Below are 9,534 nucleotides of genomic sequence, written 5' to 3'. Positions count from 1 at the left end.
GGTCAACGGAACTTGGGACTCCCAGCCAGTCTCCCATGCTGGTACTTGCCAAGCCTTAAGCTGCATTGCTGCTGCGATCTGACGAGAGCAGGCACATTCAGCTTAGATTGGCTGTTGACAGCAGCTGTTCAATTTGAACCTTCTTTTACTATCTCATAGAGAAACTAACACAATTTTCAGGTTCAAAAAGGTCAACAGAACTTGGGATTCGCAGCCAGTCTCCCATGCTGGTACTTGCCAAGCCTTAAGCCGCATCGCTGCTGTGATCCAACAAGAGCACGCACATTCAGCTTAGAATGGCCGTTGACAGCAGCTGTTCAATTTGAACCTTCTTTTACTATCTCATAGAGAAACTAACACAATTTTCAGGTTCAAAAAGGTCAACGGAACTTGGGATTCCCAGCCAGTCTCCCATGCTGGTACTTGCCAAGCCTTAAGCTGCATTGCTGCTGCGATCTGACGAGAGCAGGCACATTCAGCTTAGAATGGCCGTTGACAGCAGCTGTTCAATTTGAACCTTCTTTTACTATCTCATAGAGAAACTAACACAATTTTCAGGTTCAAAAAGGTCAACGGAACTTGGGATTCCCAGCCAGTCTCCCATGCTGGTACTTGCCAAGCCTTAAGCTGCATTGCTGCTGCCATGTGACGAGAGCAGGCACATTCAGCTTAGAATAGCCGTTGACAGCAGCTGTTCAATTTGAACCTTCTTTTACCATCTTTGACAGAGAAACTAACAATTTTCAGGTTCAAAAAGGTCAACGGAACTTGGGATTCCCAGCCAGTCTCCCATGCTGGTACTTTCCAAGCCTTAAGCTGCATTGCTGCTGCGATCTGACGAGAGCAGGCACATTCAGCTTAGAATGGCCGTTGACAGCAGCTGTTCAATTTGAACCTTCTTTTACTATCTCATAGAGAAACTAACACAATTTTCAGGTTCAAAAAGGTCAACGGAACTTGGGATTCCCAGCCAGTCTCCCATGCTGGTACTTGCCAAGCCTTAAGCTGCATTGCTGCTGCGATCTGACGAGAGCAGGCACATTCAGCTTAGAATGGCCGTTGACAGCAGCTGTTCAATTTGAACCTTCTTTTACTATCTCATAGAGAAACTAACACAATTTTCAGGTTCAAAAAGGTCAACAGAACTTGGGATTCCCAGCCAGTCTCCCATGCTGGTACTTGCCAAGCCTTAAGCTGCATTGCTGCTGCGATCTGACGAGAGCAGGCACATTCAGCTTAGAATGGCCGTTGACAGCAGCTGTTCAATTTGAACCTTCTTTTACCATCTTTGACAGAGAAACTAACAATTTTCAGGTTCAAAAAGGTCAACGGAACTTGGGATTCCCAGCCAGTCTCCCATGCTGGTACTTGCCAAGCCTTAAGCTGCATTGCTGCTGCGATCTGACGAGAGCAGGCACATTCAGCTTAGAATGGCCGTTGACAGCAGCTGTTCAATTTGAACCTTCTTTTACTATCTCATAGAGAAACTAACACAATTTTCAGGTTCAAAAAGGTCAACGGAACTTGGGATTCCCAGCCAGTCTCCCATGCTGGTACTTGCCAAGCCTTAAGCTGCTGCGATCTGACGAGAGCAGGCACATTCAGCTTAGAATGGCCGTTGACAGCAGCTGTTCAATTTGAACCTTCTTTTACTTTCTCATAGAGAAACTAACACAATTTTCAGGTTCAAAAAGGTCAACGGAACTTGGGATTCCCAGCCAGTCTCCCATGCTGGTACTTGCCAAGCCTTAAGCTGCATTGCTGCTGCCATGTGACGAGAGCAGGCACATTCAGCTTAGAATAGCCGTTGACAGCAGCTGTTCAATTTGAACCTTCTTTTACTATCTCATAGAGAAACTAACACAATTTTCAGGTTCAAAAAGGTCAACAGAACTTGGGATTCCCAGCCAGTCTCCCATGCTGGTACTTGCCAAGCCTTAAGCTGCTGCGATCTGACGAGAGCAGGCACATTCAGCTTAGAATGGCCGTTGACAGCGGCTGTTCAATTTGAACCTTCTTTTACTATCTCATAGAGAAACTAACACAATTTTCAGGTTCAAAAAGGTCAACAGAACTTGGGATTCCCAGCCAGTCTCCCATGCTGGTACTTGCCAAGCCTTAAGCTGCATTGCTGCTGCGATCTGACGAGAGCAGGCACATTCAGCTTAGAATGGCTGTTGACAGCAGCTGTTCAATTTGAACCTTCTTTTACTATCTCATAGAGAAACTAACACAATTTTCAGGTTCAAAAAGGTCAACGGAACTTGGGATTCCCAGCCAGTCTCCCATGCTGGTACTTGCCAAGCCTTAAGCTGCATTGATGCTGCGATCTGACGAGAGCAGGCACATTCAGCTTAGAATGGCCGTTGACAGCAGCTGTTCAGTTTGAACCTTCTTTTACTATCTCATAGAGAAACTAACACAATTTTCAGGTTCAAAAAGGTCAACGGAACTTGGGATTCCCAGCCAGTCTCCCATGCTGGTACTTGCCAAGCCTTAAGCTGCATTGCTGCTGCGATCTGACGAGAGCAGGCACATTCAGCTTAGAATGGCCGTTGACAGCAGCTGTTCAGTTTGAACCTTCTTTTACTATCTCATAGAGAAACTAACACAATTTTCAGGTTCAAAAAGGTCAACGGAACTTGGGATTCCCAGCCAGTCTCCCATGCTGGTACTTGCCAAGCCTTAAGCTGCATTGCTGCTGCGATCTGACGAGAGCAGGCACATTCAGCTTAGAATGGCCGTTGACAGCAGCTGTTCAATTTGAACCTTCTTTTACCATCTTTGACAGAGAAACTAACAATTTTCAGGTTCAAAAAGGTCAACGGAACTTGGGATTCCCAGCCAGTCTCCCATGCTGGTACTTGCCAAGCCTTAAGCTGCATTGCTGCTGCGATCTGACGAGAGCAGGCACATTCAGCTTAGAATGGCCGTTGACAGCAGCTGTTCAATTTGAACCTTCTTTTACTATCTCATAGAGAAACTAACACAATTTTCAGGTTCAAAAAGGTCAACGGAACTTGGGATTCCCAGCCAGTCTCCCATGCTGGTACTTGCCAAGCATTAAGCTGCTGCGATCTGACGAGAGCAGGCACATTCAGCTTAGAATGGCCGTTGACAGCAGCTGTTCAATTTGAACCTTCTTTTACTATCTCATAGAGAAACTAACACAATTTTCAGGTTCAAAAAGGTCAACGGAACTTGGGATTCCCAGCCAGTCTCCCATGCTGGTACTTGCCAAGCCTTAAGCTGCATTGCTGCTGCGATCTGACGAGAGCAGGCACATTCAGCTTAGAATGGCCGTTGACAGCAGCTGTTCAATTTGAACCTTCTTTTACTATCTCATAGAGAAACTAACACAATTTTCAGGTTCAAAAAGGTCAACGGAACTTGGGATTCCCAGCCAGTCTCCCATGCTGGTACTTGCCAAGCCTTAAGCTGCATTGCTGCTGCGATCTGACGAGAGCAGGCACATTCAGCTTAGAATGGCCGTTGACAGCAGCTGTTCAATTTGAACCTTCTTTTACTATCTCATAGAGAAACTAACACAATTTTCAGGTTCAAAAAGGTCAACAGAACATGGGATTCCCAGCCAGTCTCCCATGCTGGTACTTGCCAAGCCTTAAGCTGCATTGCTGCTGCGATCTGACGAGAGCAGGCACATTCAGCTTAGAATGGCCGTTGACAGCAACTGTTCACTTTGAACCTTCTTTTACTATCTCATAGAGAAACTAACACAATTTTCAGGTTCAAAAAGGTCAACGGAACTTGGGATTCCCAGCCAGTCTCCCATGCTGGTACTTGCCAAGCCTTAAGCTGCATTGCTGCTGCGATCTGACGAGAGTAGGCACATTCAGCTTAGATTGGCTGTTGACAGCAGCTGTTCAATTTGAACCTTCTTTTACTATCTCATAGAGAAACTAACACAATTTTCAGGTTCAAAAAGGTCAACGGAACTTGGGATTCCCAGCCAGTCTCCCATGCTGGTACTTGCCAAGCCTTAAGCTGCATTGCTGCTGCGATCTGACGAGAGCAGGCACATTCAGCTTAGAATGGCCGTTGACAGCAGCTGTTCAATTTGAACCTTCTTTTACTATCTCATAGAGAAACTAACACAATTTTCAGGTTCAAAAAGGTCAACGGAACTTGGGATTCCCAGCCAGTCTCCCATGCTGGTACTTGCCAAGCCTTAAGCTGCTGCGATCTGACGAGAGCAGGCACATTCAGCTTAGAATGGCCGTTGACAGCAGCTGTTCAATTTGAACCTTCTTTTACTATCTCATAGAGAAACTAACACAATTTTCAGGTTCAAAAAGGTCAACGGAACTTGGGATTCCCAGCCAGTCTCCCATGCTGGTACTTGCCAAGCCTTAAGCTGCATTGCTGCTGCGATCTGACGAGAGCAGGCACATTCAGCTTAGAATGGCCGTTGACAGCAGCTGTTCAATTTGAACCTTCTTTTACTATCTCATAGAGAAACTAACACAATTTTCAGGTTCAAAAAGGTCAACGGAACTTGGGATTCCCAGCCAGTCTCCCATGCTGGTACTTGCCAAGCCTTAAGCTGCTGCGATCTGACGAGAGCAGGCACATTCAGCTTAGAATGGCCGTTGACAGCGGCTGTTCAATTTGAACCTTCTTTTACTATCTCATAGAGAAACTAACACAATTTTCAGGTTCAAAAAGGTCAACAGAACTTGGGATTCCCAGCCAGTCTCCCATGCTGGTACTTGCCAAGCCTTAAGCTGCATTGCTGCTGCGATCTGACGAGAGCAGGCACATTCAGCTTAGAATGGCTGTTGACAGCAGCTGTTCAATTTGAACCTTCTTTTACTATCTCATAGAGAAACTAACACAATTTTCAGGTTCAAAAAGGTCAACGGAACTTGGGATTCCCAGCCAGTCTCCCATGCTGGTACTTGCCAAGCCTTAAGCTGCATTGCTGCTGCGATCTGACGAGAGCAGGCACATTCAGCTTAGATTGGCTGTTGACAGCAGCTGTTCAATTTGAACCTTCTTTTACTATCTCATAGAGAAACTAACACAATTTTCAGGTTCAAAAAGGTCAACAGAACTTGGGATTCGCAGCCAGTCTCCCATGCTGGTACTTGCCAAGCCTTAAGCCGCATCGCTGCTGTGATCCAACAAGAGCACGCACATTCAGCTTAGAATGGCCGTTGACAGCAGCTGTTCAATTTGAACCTTCTTTTACTATCTCATAGAGAAACTAACACAATTTTCAGGTTCAAAAAGGTCAACGGAACTTGGGATTCCCAGCCAGTCTCCCATGCTGGTACTTGCCAAGCCTTAAGCTGCATTGCTGCTGCGATCTGACGAGAGCAGGCACATTCAGCTTAGAATGGCCGTTGACAGCAGCTGTTCAATTTGAACCTTCTTTTACTATCTCATAGAGAAACTAACACAATTTTCAGGTTCAAAAAGGTCAACGGAACTTGGGATTCCCAGCCAGTCTCCCATGCTGGTACTTGCCAAGCCTTAAGCTGCATTGCTGCTGCCATGTGACGAGAGCAGGCACATTCAGCTTAGAATAGCCGTTGACAGCAGCTGTTCAATTTGAACCTTCTTTTACCATCTTTGACAGAGAAACTAACAATTTTCAGGTTCAAAAAGGTCAACGGAACTTGGGATTCCCAGCCAGTCTCCCATGCTGGTACTTTCCAAGCCTTAAGCTGCATTGCTGCTGCGATCTGACGAGAGCAGGCACATTCAGCTTAGAATGGCCGTTGACAGCAGCTGTTCAATTTGAACCTTCTTTTACTATCTCATAGAGAAACTAACAATTTTCAGGTTCAAAAAGGTCAACGGAACTTGGGATTCCCAGCCAGTCTCCCATGCTGGTACTTGCCAAGCCTTAAGCTGCATTGCTGCTGCGATCTGACGAGAGCAGGCACATTCAGCTTAGAATGGCCGTTGACAGCAGCTGTTCAATTTGAACCTTCTTTTACTATCTCATAGAGAAACTAACACAATTTTCAGGTTCAAAAAGGTCAACGGAACTTGGGATTCCCAGCCAGTCTCCCATGCTGGTACTTGCCAAGCCTTAAGCTGCATTGCTGCTGCGATCTGACGAGAGCAGGCACATTCAGCTTAGAATGGCCGTTGACAGCAGCTGTTCAATTTGAACCTTCTTTTACTATCTCATAGAGAAACTAACACAATTTTCAGGTTCAAAAAGGTCAACAGAACTTGGGATTCCCAGCCAGTCTCCCATGCTGGTACTTGCCAAGCCTTAAGCTGCATTGCTGCTGCGATCTGACGAGAGCAGGCACATTCAGCTTAGAATGGCCGTTGACAGCAGCTGTTCAATTTGAACCTTCTTTTACCATCTTTGACAGAGAAACTAACAATTTTCAGGTTCAAAAAGGTCAACGGAACTTGGGATTCCCAGCCAGTCTCCCATGCTGGTACTTGCCAAGCCTTAAGCTGCATTGCTGCTGCGATCTGACGAGAGCAGGCACATTCAGCTTAGAATGGCCGTTGACAGCAGCTGTTCAATTTGAACCTTCTTTTACTATCTCATAGAGAAACTAACACAATTTTCAGGTTCAAAAAGGTCAACGGAACTTGGGATTCCCAGCCAGTCTCCCATGCTGGTACTTGCCAAGCCTTAAGCTGCTGCGATCTGACGAGAGCAGGCACATTCAGCTTAGAATGGCCGTTGACAGCAGCTGTTCAATTTGAACCTTCTTTTACTTTCTCATAGAGAAACTAACACAATTTTCAGGTTCAAAAAGGTCAACGGAACTTGGGATTCCCAGCCAGTCTCCCATGCTGGTACTTGCCAAGCCTTAAGCTGCATTGCTGCTGCCATGTGACGAGAGCAGGCACATTCAGCTTAGAATAGCCGTTGACAGCAGCTGTTCAATTTGAACCTTCTTTTACTATCTCATAGAGAAACTAACACAATTTTCAGGTTCAAAAAGGTCAACAGAACTTGGGATTCCCAGCCAGTCTCCCATGCTGGTACTTGCCAAGCCTTAAGCTGCTGCGATCTGACGAGAGCAGGCACATTCAGCTTAGAATGGCCGTTGACAGCGGCTGTTCAATTTGAACCTTCTTTTACTATCTCATAGAGAAACTAACACAATTTTCAGGTTCAAAAAGGTCAACAGAACTTGGGATTCCCAGCCAGTCTCCCATGCTGGTACTTGCCAAGCCTTAAGCTGCATTGCTGCTGCGATCTGACGAGAGCAGGCACATTCAGCTTAGAATGGCTGTTGACAGCAGCTGTTCAATTTGAACCTTCTTTTACTATCTCATAGAGAAACTAACACAATTTTCAGGTTCAAAAAGGTCAACGGAACTTGGGATTCCCAGCCAGTCTCCCATGCTGGTACTTGCCAAGCCTTAAGCTGCATTGATGCTGCGATCTGACGAGAGCAGGCACATTCAGCATAGAATGGCCGTTGACAGCAGCTGTTCAGTTTGAACCTTCTTTTACTATCTCATAGAGAAACTAACACAATTTTCAGGTTCAAAAAGGTCAACGGAACTTGGGATTCCCAGCCAGTCTCCCATGCTGGTACTTGCCAAGCCTTAAGCTGCATTGCTGCTGCGATCTGACGAGAGCAGGCACATTCAGCTTAGAATGGCCGTTGACAGCAGCTGTTCAGTTTGAACCTTCTTTTACTATCTCATAGAGAAACTAACACAATTTTCAGGTTCAAAAAGGTCAACGGAACTTGGGATTCCCAGCCAGTCTCCCATGCTGGTACTTGCCAAGCCTTAAGCTGCATTGCTGCTGCGATCTGACGAGAGCAGGCACATTCAGCTTAGAATGGCCGTTGACAGCAGCTGTTCAATTTGAACCTTCTTTTACCATCTTTGACAGAGAAACTAACAATTTTCAGGTTCAAAAAGGTCAACGGAACTTGGGATTCCCAGCCAGTCTCCCATGCTGGTACTTGCCAAGCCTTAAGCTGCATTGCTGCTGCGATCTGACGAGAGCAGGCACATTCAGCTTAGAATGGCCGTTGACAGCAGCTGTTCAATTTGAACCTTCTTTTACTATCTCATAGAGAAACTAACACAATTTTCAGGTTCAAAAAGGTCAACGGAACTTGGGATTCCCAGCCAGTCTCCCATGCTGGTACTTGCCAAGCATTAAGCTGCTGCGATCTGACGAGAGCAGGCACATTCAGCTTAGAATGGCCGTTGACAGCAGCTGTTCAATTTGAACCTTCTTTTACTATCTCATAGAGAAACTAACACAATTTTCAGGTTCAAAAAGGTCAACGGAACTTGGGATTCCCAGCCAGTCTCCCATGCTGGTACTTGCCAAGCCTTAAGCTGCATTGCTGCTGCGATCTGACGAGAGCAGGCACATTCAGCTTAGAATGGCCGTTGACAGCAGCTGTTCAATTTGAACCTTCTTTTACTATCTCATAGAGAAACTAACACAATTTTCAGGTTCAAAAAGGTCAACAGAACTTGGGATTCCCAGCCAGTCTCCCATGCTGGTACTTGCCAAGCCTTAAGCTGCATTGCTGCTGCGATCTGACGAGAGCAGGCACATTCAGCTTAGAATGACTGTTGACAGCAGCTGTTCAATTTGAACCTTCTTTTACTATCTCATAGAGAAACTAACACAATTTTCAGGTTCAAAAAGGTCTACGGAACTTGGGATTCCCAGCCAGTCTCCCATGCTGGTACTTGCCAAGCCTTAAGCTGCATTGCTGCTGCGATCTGAGGAGAGCAGGCACATTCAGCTTAGATTGGCTGTTGACAGCAGCTGTTCAATTTGAACCTTCTTTTACTATCTCATAGAGAAACTAACACAATTTTCAGGTTCAAAAAGGTCAACAGAACTTGGGATTCGCAGCCAGTCTCCCATGCTGGTACTTGCCAAGCCTTAAGCCGCATCTCTGCTGTGATCCAACAAGAGCACGCACATTCAGCTTAGAATGGCCGTTGACAGCAGCTGTTCAATTTGAACCTTCTTTTACTATCTCATAGAGAAACTAACACAATTTTCAGGTTCAAAAAGGTCAACGGAACTTGGGATTCCCAGCCAGTCTCCCATGCTGGTACTTGCCAAGCCTTAAGCTGCATTGCTGCTGCGATCTGACGAGAGCAGGCACATTCAGCTTAGAATGGCCGTTGACAGCAGCTGTTCAATTTGAACCTTCTTTTACTATCTCATAGAGAAACTAACACAATTTTCAGGTTCAAAAAGGTCAACGGAACTTGGGATTCCCAGCCAGTCTCCCATGCTGGTACTTGCCAAGCCTTAAGCTGCATTGCTGCTGCCATGTGACGAGAGCAGGCACATTCAGCTTAGAATAGCCGTTGACAGCAGCTGTTCAATTTGAACCTTCTTTTACCATCTTTGACAGAGAAACTAACAATTTTCAGGTTCAAAAAGGTCAACGGAACTTGGGATTCCCAGCCAGTCTCCCATGCTGGTACTTTCCAAGCCTTAAGCTGCATTGCTGCTGCGATCTGACGAGAGCAGGCACATTCAGCTTAGAATGGCCGTTGACAGCAGCTGTTCAATTTGAACCTTCTTTTACT

At 45.9% G+C, this 9,534-nt stretch overlaps 33 pseudogenes; all 33 read right to left on the bottom strand.

Annotated features, from left to right (window-relative positions):
• LOC140098177 (5S ribosomal RNA) lies at positions 1-119 on the bottom strand (annotated as a pseudogene).
• Positions 120-378: 259 nt separating this feature from the next.
• Positions 379-497, bottom strand: LOC140100958 (5S ribosomal RNA; annotated as a pseudogene).
• Positions 498-756: 259 nt separating this feature from the next.
• Positions 757-875, bottom strand: LOC140084586 (5S ribosomal RNA; annotated as a pseudogene).
• Positions 876-945: 70 nt separating this feature from the next.
• LOC140100957 (5S ribosomal RNA) lies at positions 946-1,064 on the bottom strand (annotated as a pseudogene).
• Positions 1,065-1,134: 70 nt separating this feature from the next.
• LOC140080962 (5S ribosomal RNA) lies at positions 1,135-1,253 on the bottom strand (annotated as a pseudogene).
• Positions 1,254-1,323: 70 nt separating this feature from the next.
• LOC140100956 (5S ribosomal RNA) lies at positions 1,324-1,442 on the bottom strand (annotated as a pseudogene).
• A 621-nt stretch (positions 1,443-2,063) lies between these two features.
• On the bottom strand, positions 2,064-2,182 carry LOC140081891 (5S ribosomal RNA; annotated as a pseudogene).
• Positions 2,183-2,252: 70 nt separating this feature from the next.
• Positions 2,253-2,371, bottom strand: LOC140084420 (5S ribosomal RNA; annotated as a pseudogene).
• Positions 2,372-2,441: 70 nt separating this feature from the next.
• LOC140100954 (5S ribosomal RNA) lies at positions 2,442-2,560 on the bottom strand (annotated as a pseudogene).
• A 70-nt stretch (positions 2,561-2,630) lies between these two features.
• On the bottom strand, positions 2,631-2,749 carry LOC140100953 (5S ribosomal RNA; annotated as a pseudogene).
• Positions 2,750-2,819: 70 nt separating this feature from the next.
• LOC140100952 (5S ribosomal RNA) lies at positions 2,820-2,938 on the bottom strand (annotated as a pseudogene).
• Positions 2,939-3,189: 251 nt separating this feature from the next.
• On the bottom strand, positions 3,190-3,308 carry LOC140100951 (5S ribosomal RNA; annotated as a pseudogene).
• Positions 3,309-3,378: 70 nt separating this feature from the next.
• LOC140100949 (5S ribosomal RNA) lies at positions 3,379-3,497 on the bottom strand (annotated as a pseudogene).
• Positions 3,498-3,567: 70 nt separating this feature from the next.
• On the bottom strand, positions 3,568-3,686 carry LOC140087801 (5S ribosomal RNA; annotated as a pseudogene).
• Positions 3,687-3,945: 259 nt separating this feature from the next.
• On the bottom strand, positions 3,946-4,064 carry LOC140100948 (5S ribosomal RNA; annotated as a pseudogene).
• A 251-nt stretch (positions 4,065-4,315) lies between these two features.
• Positions 4,316-4,434, bottom strand: LOC140100947 (5S ribosomal RNA; annotated as a pseudogene).
• A 251-nt stretch (positions 4,435-4,685) lies between these two features.
• LOC140081890 (5S ribosomal RNA) lies at positions 4,686-4,804 on the bottom strand (annotated as a pseudogene).
• Positions 4,805-4,874: 70 nt separating this feature from the next.
• On the bottom strand, positions 4,875-4,993 carry LOC140095745 (5S ribosomal RNA; annotated as a pseudogene).
• Positions 4,994-5,252: 259 nt separating this feature from the next.
• LOC140100946 (5S ribosomal RNA) lies at positions 5,253-5,371 on the bottom strand (annotated as a pseudogene).
• A 259-nt stretch (positions 5,372-5,630) lies between these two features.
• Positions 5,631-5,749, bottom strand: LOC140084574 (5S ribosomal RNA; annotated as a pseudogene).
• A 68-nt stretch (positions 5,750-5,817) lies between these two features.
• LOC140100945 (5S ribosomal RNA) lies at positions 5,818-5,936 on the bottom strand (annotated as a pseudogene).
• Positions 5,937-6,006: 70 nt separating this feature from the next.
• LOC140100944 (5S ribosomal RNA) lies at positions 6,007-6,125 on the bottom strand (annotated as a pseudogene).
• Positions 6,126-6,195: 70 nt separating this feature from the next.
• Positions 6,196-6,314, bottom strand: LOC140080961 (5S ribosomal RNA; annotated as a pseudogene).
• Positions 6,315-6,384: 70 nt separating this feature from the next.
• Positions 6,385-6,503, bottom strand: LOC140100942 (5S ribosomal RNA; annotated as a pseudogene).
• A 621-nt stretch (positions 6,504-7,124) lies between these two features.
• Positions 7,125-7,243, bottom strand: LOC140081889 (5S ribosomal RNA; annotated as a pseudogene).
• Positions 7,244-7,313: 70 nt separating this feature from the next.
• LOC140092531 (5S ribosomal RNA) lies at positions 7,314-7,432 on the bottom strand (annotated as a pseudogene).
• A 70-nt stretch (positions 7,433-7,502) lies between these two features.
• Positions 7,503-7,621, bottom strand: LOC140100941 (5S ribosomal RNA; annotated as a pseudogene).
• A 70-nt stretch (positions 7,622-7,691) lies between these two features.
• LOC140100940 (5S ribosomal RNA) lies at positions 7,692-7,810 on the bottom strand (annotated as a pseudogene).
• A 70-nt stretch (positions 7,811-7,880) lies between these two features.
• On the bottom strand, positions 7,881-7,999 carry LOC140100938 (5S ribosomal RNA; annotated as a pseudogene).
• Positions 8,000-8,250: 251 nt separating this feature from the next.
• On the bottom strand, positions 8,251-8,369 carry LOC140100937 (5S ribosomal RNA; annotated as a pseudogene).
• Positions 8,370-8,439: 70 nt separating this feature from the next.
• Positions 8,440-8,558, bottom strand: LOC140078329 (5S ribosomal RNA; annotated as a pseudogene).
• Positions 8,559-9,006: 448 nt separating this feature from the next.
• LOC140100936 (5S ribosomal RNA) lies at positions 9,007-9,125 on the bottom strand (annotated as a pseudogene).
• A 259-nt stretch (positions 9,126-9,384) lies between these two features.
• LOC140084563 (5S ribosomal RNA) lies at positions 9,385-9,503 on the bottom strand (annotated as a pseudogene).
• Between the last annotated feature and the right edge of the window lie 31 nt (positions 9,504-9,534).

This window comes from Engystomops pustulosus, chromosome 9, assembly GCF_040894005.1.
Source record: "Engystomops pustulosus chromosome 9, aEngPut4.maternal, whole genome shotgun sequence".
Lineage (NCBI taxonomy): Eukaryota > Metazoa > Chordata > Amphibia > Anura > Leptodactylidae > Engystomops > Engystomops pustulosus.
This window is presented reverse-complemented; position numbering and strand designations above follow the sequence as displayed.